Genomic DNA, 12,639 nt, shown 5'->3' with positions numbered 1-12,639 from the left:
ACATAATAACTACTAAATAAATAATAGCTTCTGTGTTTATTGAGAGAAAGGGATTGTTAATCTCTGTAATAAGAGGAGAAGGAGCTATCTGTAAGTATATGTATCATAAGCTTACATTCTAGAAAGTAGGCCAAACAAAAGAACAACACACACGCACACATACACACACCATATCTTCTCATCATATTTCCAAGTTTGAATACAAACATTGATTTTGTTTCTTATTTTTTTCCCTTTGGCAGCCACAAAAAAAGTTTGAAGTAGCAAAATTTACAACAAAAACGTACAAAAAAAGTTACCTCTCCAGTTCTATTTAATGGTGCTACAAATATAAAACCAGAATTGCTTGCTTAAGAATAGAATATCATCTTTGCAAACTGAAGAGAAATGTATTCTGTAGAAAGGCCATTTTGATGAAAGTTTGTTCATGCAGTAAAAAATATTAGACCAACTTTTGAAATAAATTGTAAATGAAAATATTAAAAGTAGCAACTCTTAGGGTAAAGGTGATATTCTTGGGCCATGTCGTTATTGATATTTCTTCTTTCAATGTTTTCATAGAAGGCTCCTGTCCCATTATACCAAGACATCTAAACTTCTCTCTAAAGATCTTCAAAGAAGTGAATAGAAATTTCTCTAATGGTGTTCCAGATCCATCAGATAATTCCATTTGAGATTTCTGAGGAGATTCTATGCCAGTAATTTTCATTCTTCTAATTTTTTAGGATACGGTTTTTTAAAACTTCTAATTGGACGGAATTCATTACATTAGACCATGTCATTTATAATATTTATATGATTCCAAACAGTCACATATTCAACAAAAATAGTCATCACATTAATTATGTGATCAATTTGTCTTTATTTACTTTGCTAAAACTTAAATTTATAAAACCTGCATGCTGATAGCATCTTACATTTGATGAAATTCAGTGTTCTGTGGTTTCCACTTGTGCACATTCAACAAGATTGGGTTATCAGCATTACTAGAAGGACCCTATTGTGTTTTATATGATGATCCTCCAGCTTGGAACTTCACAGTAAGTGAGGTATTGATTTGAGCTCAATACCTGCTGAACATAGTTCTTCAAAGTGCTAAAAAAAAGTACCTGCCAAATGAAAGAATCTTTCAACCCTGGAGTGGGGAGAATGATTTTTAATAAATGTGAGTGCTTTTTGCATGTTGCATGGAATTTTGAAAATATCATTTATCCTAAATACACAATCCAATGTGATTTACTTGTTTTGCATGTGGAAATGTCACCTGCCATATCAGTAAACAAAGGATATTGCAGTCATCAAGCCATCAGCCACTGTAGCCGCCCAAGACTGTGCACCTTGAGGGGATTCAGGATGGAGAAAAACAGGATACTTGCCTTTGATATCAAGGCCAGATATATCATATCAAAGGATTGATTTCAGTGAGGCCAGACTCTTGCATCTTCCTATATATAGAAAAGCACTAAATTCATTAACTTGAGATGTCTGGTTTTCTTTAACAGTAATCTTCTGATGTTCCGACTACCTGGTTTTTGTTGCAGAAACTCCTGTATATATCCTGGCTCCTCTCATACTTCTTAGGAGCAGTCCCTCAGAGCAAGCTGAGAGGCTGTCTTCCAGGCTCATGTCCTCAGCAAGTCCACCGAATAAAACATGATTCTCAACTTGCGGGTTGTGCATTTTTTTCAGTCGACGTGCATTTTTTCTCTTTCATGGAAAACTGGCCATACGTTGGGGTGAGTGGTAACAGGTCCAGACACATGCAGGAACCCATTGCTCTGGTTCCCTCCACTCCTCTCACATGCAACACATACCCATTCCTGCAAGCCCTTCTTCAGAAAATTGTGAATCTAAGGACCCATGTCAATTTGTTGTGTCTCTTTTTCATCTAGTACAAACAAAAAAGTGTTGACAGAGTGGAAGAAAGTTCCTTTCCCAAGGAGCTCAGTGAATATATTCCTTTGGAATTAGAGAGGAAATTAAACTGTGGCTGAACCTTTTTCCTCTTTTCTTTCCAAAAGCTTCCTGCTGTTTGATGTCCAGGATGATTGCTTAGGCTACACAAGGGGCCACTGGAATAATAAGCTTGCTTACTTAGCAGAGCCTGGATATTTCTTAAATTTGAAACAAAGCTGAGAAAGATAAATTTTGTCTTTGTAGTCTGTGTTTACAGTTTGTACGTGGTGAGACTTGTCTGTAATACATTGCATCTAAGCAGTGGGGTAGTTGGCTTCTATACCAATTGAAAGAAGAATGTTTAAGTCTGCCAGATGCTGTTTTCATTAAATTATTATGATACTTCTATTTATACAAAGTTAGGTGAAAATGATCTCATAGGTTCTTATCAGCTCTACAGTTCAATTTCTCAAATGACTCAATGATTCCCCTTAAATCCATGGCACTTAAGATAATTTCTGAATTATCACATAAGAAATAATTTTCACATTTGTTTTTAGAAGGCAGAAGTTACCATATGAACTAATGGGTGGATCATAGATTAATACAGCTGCAGGTTGGATAAGAGAAGCACTGTACATTTTAATACTTAATGTGACTTTTTAAGAGACAGTATAATTTATTGGTTTAGTGCGTGGGCTTTGGATTTTGGGCTGCCCTGGGTTGAGATCCTGGCTTGGTATATCAGTTAGCTAAGGTTTTTTTTGATTGCAAAGAAACAAACGTTGGTCAGCTTAGGCAAAAAAGGAAATTTATTGGCAAACTGAAAGATTGGAGAACGACATCTTGAAATAGGAAGAAGTCAATGGTTTTGGGTGGAGCAAGGAAACAAGAACTAAAGGAAATTTCTCAAGACAGGAACAATCAGATCAGAATACTGCTTCTAAATTAATGGGACCTCACCATTTTTTAAAGCCTTGCACTAATTCTTCAAGGGTAGAAGTCCCAGGAAAGAGTGTTTGGCTAAATTTTATCCCCCTTCCAGTTCCAGTCTAGTGGAAAGAAGGATCTGGGCCTTCAACTTTTATAATGGAAATCAACTATTTTACTACTTATTAAGACAATTGCTTATGAGCTATGGTGCTATTACATTATTATTTTGTATTTTCTACAGTTCTCTCACATACATTTGCTTCCTTAAATTCTCACAATATGCTGTTAGGTAACTAGTAGATTTTATTATCCTTGTTTTATGGATAAGAACCCTGAACTTAGGGACATTGACTAAAGCCTAAAGCCTGATGTTCTTCCAAACTGCGTGTGTTTCGTTCTACAGAGCGCATCCCGTTACCACACTATCATCGGTTTGGGACAAAAGACGAGAGTGAACAACACTGAGACAGAATGTTCTTTCTGAGAAATAGTCGGATCTCGATGAAATTCGGAGCAGACTCCTTAGCAAGAGGATTGTTTGTTCGCTGCTTGGCTGCAGGTTGGTCGGGCTACCGTGTGTTTCCTAGAAGTCGATGTTCTGAGAGTGAAACCCTGATAACACACTCACAGGATGGGATCCACCTTGCAGTTCAACCCTGTGATCTTGTGATTTCATTGCAAAGATACCCAAGCCTGTAAAACTGAGTTTTGAAAGTTTAGCTTTGATACTGTTAACCTGTTAAAATGTGACAGTACAGAAAAGCAACGTGTCACACACCACAGAATTTTCCAAAGCAGTTCTTGGCTGCATGTGGGGGGCAAAGCTGCATTTGTCTTCCTTTCAGCTTGACACCTGGGCACCTACACTTAAGAGTGGGCTAGTGTGTTTGATAACAGGCTCAGTTTTTGTCTCTGCAAGGTGACAGCTCTGCTGGGATAAATGCTTACTTAGTCTAGGAGGCTGTTTTTTGGAAACCATGAGGAAGCTAGCATTGTCTGGGGTCCATCTTCCTTTACTGCTCTCTCTACAACAAGAAAGCAGAAGTATGTTGGTAGTAAACAAAGTCAGCATTCTCCCACTTCACTAAGAAAACTAGCAAGAAAGGGATCAGAAAAGGGAGAACATATTTAATTTCTTTTGGGACCTACCGACTGGGTCCTCATTTCTTTTATGTTACTTTCTTAAAGCGCTTGACATGAGATCCTGAGAACAGCCCACGTTGCATGTGTTCTGCTGAAACCTCAAGGCTGCCTGGTGTTCAGCATCCTTTTCAGGACTCACCCTTTTGCTGCTGCTTATTTGAGTTCTTACAGTTACGGGCTGTACCTCCTACGAGACTGTGAACTCTGTGAGAATTAGAGACTATTTCTCATCCATATTTTGCATCCTTTAGTGCCTCTCAAAGCGCCATCTGTGGACCAGCAGAACTGGCATCGCCTGGGAGCTTGTTAGACTCTCCTATTTTGCTCCTGACTTACTGAGTCGGAACCTTTGTTTTAACAAGATCCCAGGTGCTTTCTATGCACATTAAAAATTGAGCAATGCTGCTCTGTAGCACTTTTCGTACAATATATGTTAAATAATAATAAAGATAAGGAAGCATAATAAAGCATGTGAGGCAGGTAATTATATATCACTGATAGAACACCCTCCACTGCCATTTTTTTTCTTTCCACCTCTTTAACATTCTCGAGTCACCCCAGAATCCTAGAAGCGATGGAAACTTGATCCTTCTGAATACAGATGAGGTTGGTAGTTTCAGAATCTACTTGCCCAACTCAAAAAAAAAAAAAAAAAAAATTAAAATAAATGATCACGCAGTGAGGAGGGATGAAGGAAGAGAGGCAGTGCACAGGAAGCTTAGCTCTTTTGTGCTTCACTCAAAAAGACTGCCTGCTGCCTACACGTGGTTGTCACCGCGAGCTCCAGGGAGCAGTAAGGACCCTAAGGCTCTGTCTCAGTTTTCCTCATCACTCCATCCATCCTCAGCTAGCTCACTCACTTTTATCTGTTTCCTTTATCGATTTTTATGCTCAGGCTTTATTTGGAGGAAAAAAAAAATCACAACTTAAAATATGCACCAAAAAATAAGCACAAAATGATCCCCACCCCAACTCAAAAGCCAAGTTAAAAACCACTTTGCTAAGCCATGCATTATAATATTGTATTATCAAGGAGTGGGTTAATAGTTACTAACGTGCTCCATGCTCAGTGTACTAATTGACATTTAAAAATTTTTAATTAAAAGATAAGGAGGGAATTTAACCAAGTTCACCAGTGATCATTTGCCTTCCCTGCTCTTCAAGTTTCTTATGTTGGAAGCTGGCTATTTTGTTTACCCACAGGATTCATTCTGGGGGTAATTATGATTGCATAAGCTCAAAGTGCTGTTCCAAAAAGTTATTGATATTTTCGTTAAGTTGGGCTCTGTTCAGTATTTGTTGACTGCATGCTGTATGGCAAGGACTGGGGTAGTAGCTGGGTCTATAAAGGGGAGAATGACACAGTCATGTGCTCTCGAGAAACTTGTAGGCTGGTAGGCTGGACAGGCATGTAAATAGATCATTTCGAAAGACTAATTTAAGTGTTATGATACCAGGATACTCAGGGTATGCGGGTATACTCAGGGTATGCGGGAGAGAGGAGCATTATGTGATTGGAGAAGAGACACTTCTCCTGGGACTGTGTTTTGCGTGAGGGGTGGAGGCAGGTGAAGAAATAATTGCTGGAAACACATTCCAGATAGAAGTCACAGTGAAACTAAAAATACTGATGTATGAAACAGCATGTTCTATTTTGGGAACTTTGCCAAGTGCAAATTACAGTGCAGGAGAGGCAGACAATGAGGCTAGAGAGATAAGCTAGTCTCTGGAAAGAATCTGCCAAACTTGACATGCTTGAATTTATCTGTAAATAAGTGATGTCATGAATTCTACATTAGGAAAACAACCACTCCCACCGCCACCACCACTGGTTCAAAGAAAAAATGCACTCATTTTCAACCTTATTGTGAAAGTATGCTCTTTTTCCTTAGGGTATGCTGATCTTCCTCAGTAGCAGAATGGCTTATGAAATTATGTCTCTTCCCAGTGTCGTGAGGGAAACAGGCATGAACAGTGGGAAAGAACTATAGTCCAATAAGATAGTATCTAAGTCAGCACTGCATTTATTGGGGGCATTAAAAAGAACACTCAACATTTTGCATGACTTTGATATACACGGCTGTAGTGGTATAGAGCGGTGAGCTGACCTATGGAAAAGGGAACAAAGTCTTTGTTTTTGCAGAAACCACCGCTGATGCATTGCAGTGTCTAGAAATTTACAGTCGTGGATATCAGAAAGAGGCATATTATTATTAATAACTTTATTGAATACATTGTAAGAGGAAGGAAGAAAGTACTTAGGTATCCCCCATATACTCTCTATTTTCTTCTTGGTAAAGGAAATGATTTATGGTAAGAATTAAACTCCATGAGGGTTAACGTATGCTTTTTGTTGTTGTTGAATTCATAACATTTAAACATATTGTAGGCACTTAAGAACTATTTACTGAATAAATGGATGCATGAGTTAATTCATTAATCTGAAAGGGGATAGACTGAGTTTTTCTGAGCAGTGTCTTATTAGCTAGATACTACCACTGATAAAAAATTATGAAAACTACAGGGAATAATACCCCTAGGAACATGGAGATGAGTGACATATTCTAAAGGTGGGAACTCCTGTTGGTCAGAGGATTCCGTTAGGCAGTGAGGGGGTAGGTGGTGGGTGATGGGGGTAGATAAAATTTGAATAAAAAATAAAATATGGAAATGTTATCTGAGATTCTAAGAAATTTTCAGTGATATTTTAAAAATCATAAAATAAATTAATACATGCTTATTGATAAAAATCAAGCAAACAAAGACATAGTTACAAACCTAGTGTTGCCCTAGTGTGGTGCAAGAACAGACCAGTAAATCAGTAGAACCAAAAAGAGGGCTCAGATTGGACCCATGTATACATGGGACCCCAGGTGGATTTATTGTGAAGCAAACAAAGCTTAGGCTTCATGGCTCCTTACTTGCTTTGGGAGGGGCCCTCCCAAGATATTCACATTGCTATATGTTTTAGTGAAATTTGCAAGAGTAAGTTATTTTTATTGCAATTAGTGAGGACCACTAGCTCTTGCCACTCTGACTACCCCTTCATTACACTTCCCTTTTGTGTCGTATTCGAGTGTCCATGGACAGTTTGAATCCAGTTGAGAGGAAATGAGTTGGGAATGTGCCATTTTATCTACAATTCGGAAGATGCATAAAGGGTATGAATACACAATTTAGAGAAGAGGAAATTCCAAAAGGTAACAAGTATGGTCAAGGTAACAGTGTATGTCAAAATACTCATCATAACTGGTAATTAGAGGATCCCAAACAAAATGCGTCATCTCTGTTGTAATTATTGCCCTCAGTCAGTTGGATAATGGCATATGTTGGCAGGAATGTGGGGATATAGGGATCTTCATGCCCTGGTGGGAGTATAGTCTGAGTGTATTTATTTTGGAGGTGGTGGTATTTAATAAACTAAGTATATTTGTTCCATATGGCCCAAGAGTAATGCTCTGGATTAAATATCCTAATGAAGTTCTCGTATCTAAAAATATTGACTGCAGCATTATTTCTGCCACTAAGGAAGTGAGACAAGCTGGCTGTCCATCATTAGGAGAGGGAATAAACAAAATGGAATAGTATGCAGCAGTTAGAAGCAATGGATTAGGTGTTCACATAGCAATGTGGATGGATCCTAAGACACAGGACTAAAAGAAACCAGTAAGAAACAGAATTTTGATGTAAATATGCAACACAAATAAATATTGAATACAAAAGTGTATACATACACGCTCACAAAACAATACACATGCTGCAAAAATGCATCAGAATAAGAGGTAAACTGTAAACACCAGTAAAGGATTAATAAACAGGTCTAAAACTTGGTTCCTCTCTCCCTGCCTGAGGCAGTTCCGACTTTAGCCAGACCCCTTTGTTAGCAAATTGATGGAATTTGCTAATTGGAAGGTAACTGAAAATCTTCCAGGAGGTGCCATGTTCTGATTTCTTATCTAAGGAATTTTTATAGCAGGATGTACCTGGTCTGTCTGGATTATTTATTATAAATTAGTCTTCAGTTTATGGCTTTATGAGCCATAGCTGGGCTGGATAATGGAAGTTAATCACATAGACCTTCTTACTACATAACCAGAAAGTATAAAGGTTGAGAGAACCACAGAAGTAAAGGGCTTCCTTGTGCCATTTTGTATTGCCCGTTGTGCTTCTTGCTCTGAACCCAAAATGCATCCTAACGTGAAAAAGGGATTTAGGAAGATATGTCCTGATATGATGCGGCTCCTTTTGTGTAAACTTGACTAACCATTAGTGAAGCTTGGTGCTTGGTAAGACATGGGTTTTGTGAGCCTGATTGATGATTCAGCTTATTGTGTTAGTATAAGCACATTGTAATAGTTGCCTGGGAGCACAGGTAGAGTACTAAGAGGGGGATAAAAATAAATAAGTAAATAAATTAGTAAATAATATAAATAAGAGAAAGCCTCACTAGGACAAATGATGATGATATGCTATGAACTGAGGATGTGATTTAACTTTCATCAGCTGTCATCAAAGAAGGTCCAGTGTTTTAGGGTGAGTTGTTACGAAATGATAGATAACAAGAACACATTTGGGTATTTGGAAATGGGACACTGCCATAAAAAACAGTGAAACATGTGGACTTGATGGTGGGTAAACTTGGGGAGATGTTAATAAAATCTTAAGAGCCATGAGGACCACGTTAACAGTAGCTAAAAGGGCCTCAAATAGCCTGTTGGTGAGAGATTCGAGGAGAGAGAAAATGTTATTGGAAGTTGTAAGAAAAGAGACACTTGTCATATAATAGAAGAAAGTTTATCAGCACTGTACCCTGCAGTGATATGGAAAATAGCAAATGTAACTGATGAACCCCATGATCTAGCTAAGATTTTCAGGCAGAACTTTGACAATGCCAACTTCCTTCATCTCACTGCCCTTCATAAAATACAAGTAGAGGGAGATGATTTAAAAAAAGAAACAGTTCATTTTTCAAGCATAATTTAGAGGAAACATAAAAGATTAAGGACTTGCTGGATTCGAAATAAAATTTTTCATTCCTGGCTTCTCCACATGATGAGAGATTCTCAAAGTAAGAAAGATCATCAGGCAAGCGATTAATTCCAGAGAACAGTGGGAGAAAAATGGTACAAAAATAAAGCAAATAGTGTGTGTTTTAAGATCCTTTCCTAAGATAAATTAGATGTTTCCTACCTTCAAAAAGTTTGGATTCTGTTGTAGATTCTGGTGGAGGAGACAGACAAGTAAGCAAATAGGTACAATTTAGTGTAATAAGAGCCCCGATAAAAGAAACATGGGATGCTATGAAAGCATGTATTAGGGACACTTTACCCTGACTTGGGAAGGAGGAAACCATAAGATCAGGCTTTCCAAGAGGGCCATGCCTAAACTAAGCCTTGAGGAATAAAAAGGAGTTAGGGAAGGTGGGTGGGACAGGGGGGGAGAGGTGATGATTTCAAGTAGAGAGAGTGGAGTCATGTTAGAGGAAACCCTCAGAAAAATCTCCCAAAGGAACCCTGAACCACTCTTGGCAATCTTGTAATCGTTTTCTCCTTTTATAGGAACAAGTAGGATCAACTGGCTATAAAAATTCTTTTTTTAAAAAGATTTTTGTTACAATTTTTAAAAACTTATGCAGAAGAAGAGAGACTAGTATAATTAACTGTCATGTATTAATCACTTAGCTTAAAAATAATCAAGCTCATGGCCAATCTTATTTTGTTTATGTTTACCCCCTCCCCCATTGCATTATTTTAAAGCAAACCCCAGGCATATATAATTTCATCTGTAAATACTGTAGTTACCTTTAATGCATAAAAACTCTTTCTGATGAATAATATAATACTTTTATCACACACACACAAATTAACATGAGTTCTTAATATTGATGCTTCCTTTTGCACAAGCTAGGCCAGTGGGTTCCTTCTGGGAAATTGATCACTTAAGTCACTCTAGTGCAGAAAGTGAGTTATTCAGTATTTGAGGTCATTTGTTAAAAATTCCTTTTCTTGGGGAAAATTATGCTAGCTTCCTCTTTTATGGGTATTTATGAGTAATAGGCTAGGGAAAAATCTGTCCCTAATTGCCCCAAGGAGTTATAAAAATGTAAGAAATGAAAGTCACTATGGGATCTTAATTTTGTTCCTGAGTGAAGTAATAGGAAGTATTGGGCATTTCCTTTAGGACAATGGTCCAGTTATTTTTAGGGAGGCCTAGCTGCTGATTTCAGAAAATCCCTATCTGGTCTGCTCTTAGTGCTAAGTCATCTTATACTAGCTTGGGTTCTGGGCTGATCTGGGTGGATGAATCTCCCTTACCTTTATTCAGAGGAACAGAATTCATTGTTGTGAATAGCTAGCACTGTAGATAACAGGAAATTAGGAGATGGGGTAAACAAGACCAGCCCTGGTACCATGGTATCTCGGGATTTCTGTTTAAGTATGAATTACAATCAAATGCTATCTAGCCTTGAAGTAGTAGCTACAGGGGAGAAATCTTCAATTTGGCTGAACCCAGGATATATGCGTATAGATTCAGAGATGAGAACATGACATGTTCTAAGCTCTGCAAGAATTGAGTCAACTATAGGGTTGGTAAGGCAGGTGCTGGAAAAGTTAGTAGTCGCCAAATGTAAGCAAAGAAATTAGGAATACTTGAAATACTTTAAGTAATAGATTGCTGTGATCAGACTTGTGTTGGAGCGGGGCACATAGGAGGGCACAAAAGCCAACAGGAGACTATTTTATTACAACAACTAAGAGATGATTAGTGCATGAATGAAAGTAGTGCCGATGACAGCCGTGACTGTGGAGAGCATGGAAAGATGTTTGTAGATTGAATACATAGTACAGGCAGGCCAGTTGGACAGGAAGTTGAGAGGAAGGAGTCAAAGATGGCTCCCAGGTTTGTGGCCTGACGGTCTTGAAGATTGGTGGGATGCAGATATCCAACTGCAGTGTTTCTTGGCTGATGTGCAAACTACTGGATTACTTGTCAGTGGTCATTGCCACTCTAAACCCCATTCAGTATTACAGCAGTGGCATTTCTGAGGTCAGGGCTATGGCCAGAGGGTTAATTAGGGGATGGGTCAGGCAGTTTGTATTGGAGCAAAATGCTTATTCATCTGACCTGTCCTCTGCTCAGCACAGAAAACAGTCCCCAAGTTCCCATGTTCCAATGAACTTCATCATATTCCCTAAGGCTTTTAGTTACTCTTACACTAAAATAAGGCTTTATTTGGTCTTTACAAATTCTAGAGTCTACTTGACGATCTATAATCTTATAGATTATAAGAAAAAAAAGTGAAACACACTTTGATTTAAAGGGTATTTCATCCTAAAATTAAAATTAATACTTTCATAAGTTAGATAGGCCTTCATGTGTTATGTATCCCTGCATCTTAATATTGATCATTTATTAAAATCTTTAAATTGATCTTTATCTTTCGTCCGAAAAATGATTATAACTCTTGGGCTGTTTTCCTTCTGGGTAAACCAGAAGAAGAAGCAGAATATTTAATAATAGATTGTTCTGAATTCCAGGTTCTTAACAGGCTTTATAAACTGGATGTGGAGACAGAATCTTTTGTTCTTTTTCAGAATAATTTATTCCAGCATTTATGGACTGGAATAGTTGGTTTCAGCCACCTGTTTTCTCCGTGGACTGTTTCTTCCCTGTATAATATATATTTCTACACTTAATTCCAAAGGTTAGTCACCTGGCATAGCCAGAAGGAAAGCAACACAATGGTAACATTTATTATCTGGAAGAGGGGCACGTTTTCCTCTCATATCTTTAATATCTAATACTTCTTTCTAGTTTTCAAATTATGCAGCAGCAAAGTGTTTTACATACCTGGGGAATACCTACTAACTGACAAACATGCAAAGTCCAAGAAAAATTTTTAGTGATTTTTTTAGTAATGGAACAAATTTTTAATTTATTATCTTGTACCCAGAAGTTAGTTTTTACTGGTGACTTACTAGGCTCTGGCACTGATGGTTGATTTGCTGTTATATCAGTTACTTAATTAAAATGAATTATTCATAGTTTTTCCTGATGAACGACCTAATTATTATGCTAATCATAATAATCTAAGTCTTCACTGTTTTCTGATGCATCCTGCCTAATGGGGTTATTAAATATGTGTATAATTATAGTCTTATAAAAATTCAGAAACATGGTTTGACAGACATTTTTATTTCTATTTAGACCTTCAAAAACATCAGATGTAAGATATCTTTTGCCCTGAACTCAATTAATCTCTTAAATGTCATTTTCTCTTTCTAATATAAAACTGAGCGAGTATAATAAATAAAATGACAACCAACTTCATTAGTAATACTAAGAAGTGGAAGAGATTTTATACCCAGTCCTGCTTTTGAGAACTTTAGCATTAACAAGAAAATTTTCCTTCATGTGGGGATTCTAATGAAAGCAAAAGCAGGGAACTGATGTGATATTTATTGTTATGTTGTGAAATCTTACTTGTTCATAGGAGAAGCAACTATGCCATCCATGGGTTCATTAACAATTAACTGTATCAGGGACATCTTTCCTTTACTTCTCTATTACTTTGTTTAATTTCTCAGCCCCAAATCATCATATTTGCATATGCTTATCTTATTTCAGGGCAAAACTTAATATTTAAAGATATTAGGGTATTCTTTT

General features: G+C 37.4%; 1 protein-coding gene across 12 annotated transcripts in view; it reads left to right on the top strand.

Moving 5' to 3' along the window:
* GRXCR1 (glutaredoxin and cysteine rich domain containing 1) overlaps positions 1-12,639 on the top strand; it is a 339,725-nt gene that overhangs the window by 103,292 nt on the left and 223,794 nt on the right. For 11 of the 12 annotated variants that reach the window (XR_009503458.1, XR_009503457.1, XR_009503453.1 and 8 more), the window contains one exon: positions 3,233-3,388. The gene's annotated coding sequence lies outside the window, so the exon portion shown is untranslated. Of the gene's footprint in view, positions 1-3,232; positions 3,389-4,017; positions 4,105-12,639 lie in introns of those variants that run through there. The other variant, XR_009503464.1, reaches the window with a different exon arrangement.

Source organism: Balaenoptera ricei, chromosome 5 (genome assembly GCF_028023285.1).
Source record: "Balaenoptera ricei isolate mBalRic1 chromosome 5, mBalRic1.hap2, whole genome shotgun sequence".
Lineage (NCBI taxonomy): Eukaryota > Metazoa > Chordata > Mammalia > Artiodactyla > Balaenopteridae > Balaenoptera > Balaenoptera ricei.
This window is presented reverse-complemented; position numbering and strand designations above follow the sequence as displayed.